Source organism: Arachis ipaensis, chromosome B06, assembly GCF_000816755.2.
Source record: "Arachis ipaensis cultivar K30076 chromosome B06, Araip1.1, whole genome shotgun sequence".
Classification (NCBI taxonomy): Eukaryota; Viridiplantae; Streptophyta; class Magnoliopsida; order Fabales; family Fabaceae; genus Arachis; species Arachis ipaensis.
This window is the reverse complement of record NC_029790.2, coordinates 89800222-89808764: the sequence shown is the minus strand read 5'-3', so window position 1 is coordinate 89808764 and position 8543 is coordinate 89800222.

The window sequence follows — 8543 nt, the reverse complement described above, 5'->3', positions numbered from 1 at the left end:
TGGCATGCTGGCAAAGGCATGAGTAGCATAGATCAAGCATCACTTGTAACAAACCATCACGTTTGTATTGACAATTATTTTTAACGAACAAAATATAAAAGGGGTTTTGTGAAAAACGGGCATGTAATAGTAGAATAGAATAACGTAGAAAAGTGCATAATGCCATATGGGCTTTTTCACAAACACATAGCATGCATGGTGAAATAATGTATGGAAAGTATTAAATTGAACATGCAAGCAACCCTTTAAAAAGTAATATATAATTGCCAAACAAATTTAGAACAATCCATAAGCATATAATGAGAAATAATGACTCAAATAAATTTCCAACACCAAGTAAAAAGGAAAAAAGAAAGAAAAAGAGAATATGAATAATGAAAGTAAAAAGAAAAGAAAAGAAGATAACATATAAAAATAAGAAGAAAAATAGAAAAGTAAGGAGAGAAGAAGAAAAAGAAAAACCTTATTAATGGGGTGAGAGAGAGAGTGAGGGTGTAAAAAGTGAGAAAGAAGGAAGAATGAAGAAGGGAGGAGGAAGAAATAAGGAGGGAAAAGAGAAAATAGGATTTGAGGAGAAAAAGATAAGATAAGTGGCAAATCAGGGGAGCTGTGCGGCGCTATCGACGCGGTCGCGTGCAGCACACGGTCGCGCGATTTGCGCTTATAATAATTGACGCGGTCGCGTCGGTCACGCGGTCGCGTGACCCGTTTTATGCTACTGGCGCGAGGGCAGCCTCACACTCGTACAACTCTCTGTTCAAAATCATTAATTGCCAAATATTGAGTGGCGCGATCGCGTGGGGCATGCGATCGCGCGAGTGGTCATGAGAAGGATATGACGCGGTCGTGTCGGTCACGTGGCCACGTGGGAAGAATTTGTACGTTATCACCAATCCAGCACCACTCTTGCACAACTTTCGGTCGTGCACCCTTTTTACGTTGAAATACAGGGCACGCAGCCGCGTGGGTGACGCGGTCACGTGGGAGGCCAATGTTCCCACTCGACGCGGACGTGTTGGCGACGCGATCGCGTGGGGCAATTTGTGCCATTGACACACCTCCAGCCACACTCTTGCGTGACTCTCTGTTCATTTTATTAATTCCTCACATCTCTTGCGACGCGGACGCGTCAATGATGCGGTCGCGTTGCGTGAAAATTTTTTTTTTAATAAATGTAAAAGTATGTAAATGCAGATGCACGAAATGTACTAATAAAGAGAAGAGTTATTAAATAGAAAAACTAAAAATAAAGAAAAGAACGATCATACCATGGTGGGTTGTCTCCCACCTAGCACTTTGCTTTAACGTCCGTAAGTTGGACGCTCCATTAGCTCAATCTTCGGCTATGTGAGGATCTTCCAAGAGGAAGATCTCGAGCTCCTTGTTTTTCTGCGTCCTCTCTCCATGGTACAGCTTTAAACGATGTCCATTAACTTTGATAAGTTCAGAGCTTGAAGGATGGCTTAGGTGATAAACTCCGTACGGTTCGGCCTTCTCTACTCTGTATGGACCTTCCTATCTTGATCTCAACTTGCCTGGCATGAGCCTCAGTCGAGATTTGTAAAGGAGGACTAAGTCTCCAGGTTGGAACTCTTTTCTCTTAATGTGCTGATCATGTACAGCCTTCATCTTCTCCTTGTATAGTCTTGAGTTCTCATAAGCTTCTAGGCGAAGGCTTTCCAATTCTTGCAGTTGCAATTTCCTTTCAGCTCCGGCTTTCTCAATTTCCATGTTGCACTCCTTTACTGCCCAAAAGGCTTTGTGCTCGACTTCAACAGGGAGATGACAAGCTTTTCCATAGACTAAGCGGAAAGGACTCATCCCAATGGGTGTCTCGTATGCTGTTCTGTATGCCCAGAGTGCATCTTGTAACCTGGTGCTCCAGTCTCTTCTATGAGGTTTGACTATCTTCTGCAAGATACGCTTGATCTCTCTGTTTGACACCTCGGCTTGCCCATTAGTCTGAGGATGGTAGGCTGTTGCAACCTTATGAATTATTCCATGCTTCTTCATTAATCCTATTAGTCTCCTGTTACAAAAATGGGTGCCTTGATCGCTCACGATTGCTCGTGGTGATCCAAAGCGACAAATAATGTGGTTTTTCACAAAGGAAACAACAGTGTTAGCATCATCAGTGCGGGTAGGAATTGCTTCCACCCATTTGGAAACATAATCCACAGCTAACGATATATAAAAATAACTATTAGAATTTGGAAATGGACCCATGAAGTCAATGCCCCATACGTCAAAAATTTCACAGAAAAGCATAATTTGTTGAGGCATCTCATCCCTCATGGATATATTACCAAATTTTTGGCATGGGAAACAAGATCTACAAAATTCAGCAGCGTCTCTAAAAAGTGTAGGCCACCAGAATCCACAGTCTAAGATTTTTCTAGCTATTCTTTGAGGGCCAAAATGTTCTCCACTCTCAGATGAGTGACAGGCCTCTAAGATGGACTGAAATTCTGATTGAAGCACACATCATCTAATTACCTGGTCAGCGCCACATCTCCATAAATATGGGTCATCCCATATATAATATTTAGACTCTCTTTTTAGCTTGTCTCTTTGATGTTTAGAAAAGTTTGGAGGAAAGGTGTGGCTAACTAGATAATTAGCTACAGGTGCATACCAAGGGATTACCTCAGATATTGCTTGCAGGTTATCAAATGGGAAATTATCAGCTATAGGAGTGGGGTCATCTGTAATGTGCTCGAGGTGACTCAAATGGTCTACCACTAAATTCTGGTTACCACTCCTATCCTTAATTTCTAAATCAAATTCTTGTAATAGCAGTATCCAATGTATAAGCCTTGGTTTGGACTCCTTTTTAGCTAATAGATACTTTAGAGCTGCGTGGTCTGAGTACACTACTACCTTCGTACCAAGTAAATAGGCTCAGAATTTATCTAGAGCAAAAACAATAGCAAGAAGCTCTTTCTCAGTAGTCATGTAATTGGACTATGCGGCATCTAGAGTTTTAGACGCATAAGCAATAACAAAAGGATCCTTACCTTCACGCTGAGCCAATGCTGCTACTACTGCATGGTTGGAAGCGTCACACATTATTTCGAATGGCTGGTTCCAGTCTGGTCCTCTCACAATTGGAGCTTGAGTCAGGGCGGTCTTCAGCTTATCAAACGCTTGTTTGCAATCTTCACTGAACTCGAACTCAATATCCTTCTGCAGTAGTCTGGATAAGGGAAGTGCTACCTTACTGAAGTCCTTAATGAATCTTCTGTAAAAACCTGCATGGCCAAGGAACGAGTGAACTTCCCTCACAGAAGAGGGGTAAGGTAAACTAAAAATAACATCCACCTTTGCTGGATCTATAGAAATGCCAGTATTAGACACAACATGTCCTAGTACAATCTGTTGTTTAACCATAAAGTGACATTTTTCAAAATTTAATACAAGGTTTGTATTGACACATCTATCTAGTACTCTAGATAATCCATCTAAGCAAAGGCTAAAGGAATCGCCATAAACACTAAAATCATCCATAAAAACTTCTATACTATCCTCAATAAGATCAGAGAAAAGACTCATCATGCACCTTTGGAAGGTAGCTGGTGCATTGCACAAGCCAAAGGGCATTCTCTTGTAAGCATAAGTCCCAAAGGACATGTAAAAGTAGTCTTTTCCTGATCCTCATGAGCTATATGAATCTGGAAATAACCTGTGTAACCATCTAAAAAGCAATAATGTGATTTACCTGACAGGCGATCCAGCATTTGATCAATGAATGGAAGAGGATAGTGATCCTTACGGGTTGCTTGGTTGAGGCGTCTGTAATCAATGTAGACCCTCCAAGCGTTCTGTACTCTGGTTGCTATGAGCTCTCCATGCTCATTCTTCACTGTAGTGACTCCAGACTTCTTTGGCACCACTTGTACTGGGCTTACCCATTCACTGTCTGAGATGGGATAGATGATATCTGCCTCCAGTAGTCTGGTCACTTCCTTCTTGACAACCTCTGAGATAGTAGGGTTCAGTCTTCTCTGGGGTTGACGAACGGGCCTTGCTCCCTCTTCTGAAAATATTCTGTGCTCACATACTTGAGGGTTGATGCCTACTATATCCGCCAAACTCCACCCAATTGCCTTCTTGTGCCTCCTCAGCACACTAAGTAACTGCTCTTCTTATTGAGAAGTGAGTTTCCTTGCAATGATAACTGGACACTTTTGCTTGTCCTCAAGGTAAGCATATTTGAGCTGTGGAGGAAGGGATTTCAACTCTAACTTCTGCTCATGGTTAGGCTCTAGATTGTCTGAAGCTGGTGAAAATGGCGAAGTGCCATCATTGTCATTCAAGAGTGTCCCCACACTCGGACCTTGTCCTGTGTGCTTCTCTTCTAACTCCTCCTAGTGAACTTTAGCTACGGTTTCATCAATGATGTCACACTAGAAGATAGAATGATCTTCTGGAGGGTGCTTCATAACTCCATTCAGATTGAAACTTACTAATCGGCCATCTATTTCAAAAGAGTATGTTCCTGAAAAAGCATCCAATTTGAACTTTGATGTCTTCAGGAAAGGTCTTCCAAGTAGGATTGATGACGGCTTCTCTGAGTCATTTTGGGGCATCTCCAGAATATAAAACTCAGTGGGGAATGTGAGCCCCTTAATGCCCACTAATACATCTTCAGCAACACCAACCACTGTAATAATGATTTTATCTGCTAACACAAAACGAGCTGCCGATCTTTTTAAGGGAGGGAGCCTCAAAATATCATATATAGACAAATGCATTATACTCACACATGCTCCTAAATCACACATGCAGTCAGAAATTATCACACTACTAATAGTACAATTAACCATACAAGGACCTGGGTCACTACATTTTTCAGGTAAACCTCCCATTAAAGCAGATATGGAACTACCTAAAGAAATAGTTTCTAATTCATTAATTTTGTCTTTATGTATACATAAATCTTTTAGAAACTTTGCATATTTAGGTACCTGTTGAATAACATCAAAAAGAGGAACAGTTACCTCAACCTTTTGAATATCTCTACCATTTTGGGATCAGGTTCCAGCTGCTTCCTCGGCTTCCTTGCAAGTTGTGGAAATGGAATGGGAGTGGTGTCTTCTGCAGTATCTGCGCCCTGTGGTGCTTCCTCCTATGGTTGAACTTCTTCTTTTTCAGCTATGTCCTGTATGTCCTCTTCCTCTTCAACATCTTCTATTTCCACTACCTCTTCAGCTAAGGCGTGTTCTGGTGGGCTTGGCTCCTCCTGATTCCTCTCCTGCAGTGTGATTCTGGACCTGAGGGTGATGGCATTAATGCCACCCTTTGGATTGGGTAATGGTTGAGAGGAGATTCCACTGGAGCTCATAGGTTGGTTATTGGAGTTATTCATTGATCCAATCTGTGAGACAAGAGCTTGCAAAGTAGCGTTTAGACCATTTAAAGTGGCATTAATGTTATTTTCCATGGTCTGTTGTCTCCGATCAATGGATTGTAGTAAATCATCATTAGAAGATGAGGAAGGATAAGTAATTTGAGAGGTCTGCTATTGAGTATTCTGTGGTACTTGGGATTGTCTCAGGTAAGGTGCTCTGTAAGGCTGGTTCTGGTTCTGCTGCCTGTTGTTGTTATTATTTCACCTCTAATTTCCTTGATTGTCTCTGCCTCCTCTATTGTTGTTGTTGTCCCTCCAATTCTGGTTAGAATTGTCCTGCCATCCATGGTTGTAATTGCCACCTTGATTGTACCCTTGGTTGGGGCGGTCATAGAAGTTATGAGTGGCTGCCACGGTGTTGTCTTCCTGTTGGAGCTGCAGACATTCATCAGTATAGTGGCTATAATCAACACAGATTTTGCAAACTCTCTGTGGGACTAACTGTTGGTTTTGTTGTGGTGGAGAAGGTTGAGCTTGCTGAACTTGTTGTTGATTCAATTGCATCTGCTTCAGCAAGTTGGTCATTTCACAGATACTCTGAGTTAGAGCAGCAGTCTCTCTACTAGAGGATACTTCTACAACGGCTTTTGAACAACCTTGTTTCTGCCTGTGATTCCGAGTAGATTCAGCTAAGTCGCTGATCAATTGCCATGCCTCATCAGTGGTCTTGTACTTTTTCATAGACCCATTGCTAGCACTTTCCAATGTGGTTTTATCTTGGGGCCTCATGCCCTGTGTGACGTAACCGAGTAACACTATCTTGTCAATCATATGGTGGGGGCATGCTTCCAGAAGATTATTGAAGTGCTCCCAGTATTCATAGAGAGTCTCAGATTCATCCTGAACAATCATGGAAATGTCTTTTCTGAGTTTACCAGTAACTTCCGCTGGAAAGAATTTTTCCAAGAATTCTCTTCTTAGTGTATCGCAGTTGGATACAGTTGCTGCTGGTTGACTGTAGTACCACTCTCTTGCCTTCCCCTCAAGAGAAAACGGGAAAGCTTTCAGCAAAATTGAAGTTTCATCTGCACCATCACGCCTGACAGTAGAACAGGCTGCTTGGAAATCTCTCAGGTGCTTGATAGGCTCTTGAGCAGGCAAGCCATGAAACTTGGGCATCAAATTGAGCAGTGCGGTCTTTATTTCAAAGTCTGTAGCCACCGCTGGGTGATGCGCTTGAAATGGTTGCATTGTAAAATCAGGGGCTCCAGCCTCCGGGATAGTAACTCTCCTAGCTGCTGCCATGTTACCTGCACGTAAATCAACCAAATCAGTAGAACGGGGGCTGGTTTCTTTCTCAAGTGACATTTTAGATCTGCCCTCAGAGAGGACTAACCGACACCGAGCTTGCCTTATTCGTGAAATAGTTCTTTCAATCTCAGGATCGAATACTGGCAAGTTTATATCGGGAAGTGAACGCGTCATCTAACGAAAAAAACAAGCAGCTCATAGTAGCAAAATAAAATAAAATGCAAATAAATAAAATCAAATCAATAACTTTAGCACTCTATTACAATTCCCCGGCAATGGCGCCAAAAATTGACGTGGCAGAAATTGGCGAGTCAAGAATTGTTATAAAATATGCGTTGCAAGTATAGTTCTTAACCAACCAGAAATCCGCTTATCAATTTAGAAGGGTTGTCACAAAAATTAAAATTAAAATACTGGGAGTATGAATCCCAGGTCGTCTCCCAACGAGTTGCAGAAAGGTGTGCTATTTTATTAATCAGATATTTTCAGAAAGAGTTTGAGTTGAATAAACAGGAAATTAAATTGGAGAAATTAAGTAATTTAAATAAAAGCCTTGACTGGGAGTAGATTAGTTGGAAGCCCTATTCTTGTTGCAATACTCTCAAGATTAATTGATAATTGAAGGTTGTTCTGTTTAGTTATCCCTTACTAGGTAAGGAAAAGTCAAACAAGTTAGAATGCTGTTTCTATTCACAAGTCCCAATCCGCTTACTTGGAAGGACTGGCGTTAGTGACTAGATGGAAATCCAACAATAAACCCAATTACAATTTCTCTTTTGAGCATTCCAACTCAAGGGTCCCTTTCAATCAACTCCCCATCAAGTTAGGGAACTACTCGCTCATTGTGAATGTAAAACTCATAACATAGGAAAGGGAATTAAAGAAAGACATGATAAATAAAACTCAAAGGAATCAATTAAAAATAAAAGTAACTCTTGTATTAATAAATTCTAAAATAATCCAATAGTAAAATTGAGTAAATTAAAGGACATGGAAGAGTAAAGCCAAGTAAAGAAAATGAACTAGAATGACGAAGTCTTGATGAGGTAATAACTCTTCTCAATATCCCAATGCAAAGAGCAATAGAAATAAAAATCCTAAGAACTATGAATGTGTAGAGAGAAAACCTAGAGGAGGAGTAAAACTAGATCTAAAAACTAAAAACTGTGTAGAATGAATGTTGTTTTAGTTTCTGCATGTTCTCTGGCTCTCGTCTGCTTTTCTGGGCCGAAAACTGGGACAAAACAGGACCCAAAATCGCCCCCAGTGAATTCTGCAGATTATTGATACTCGAAAATTAAAATATTAACGCGCAACCGGCAAGTATACCGGGTCGTATCAAGTAATAAAACTCACTAAGAGTGAGGTCGATCCCACAGAGATTGGTGGATTAAGCAACTTTAGTTAAATGGTATTCTAGTTAAGCAGACATTGTTTTGATTCATAAGATTTTAATTCTTGAACGTAATTGCAAAAATTAAATGACAAGGAATCTAAAGAATTGCAATGAAGAAAGAAAATAAAAGTAAATGACTGAAACTTAGAGTGCAAGAAACTTAAATGACATTAAATATAAATTGCAAGGAAGTATAGTGCAAGAATATAAAGTGCAGAAATTTAATTGCAAGTAATTTAGAGCAGAATGTAAATGGCAGAAATGTTAAATTGCTTGAATGAAAAATGGAATTGGGTAATGGGTATTCAAAATAACTAAAGAACAAAAGAGATGAGAATAATAATGGAAAAGATCATTAGGGATCAGAGATACAAATTCTCATGAATTGATGTTGATCAATTCCTTCTCAATCATGGGTATAGATCCATGGCAATTTGTGGGTAATTGAGTCCCAATCTCTTGGTAACTCAATTTCTCTCAACACAA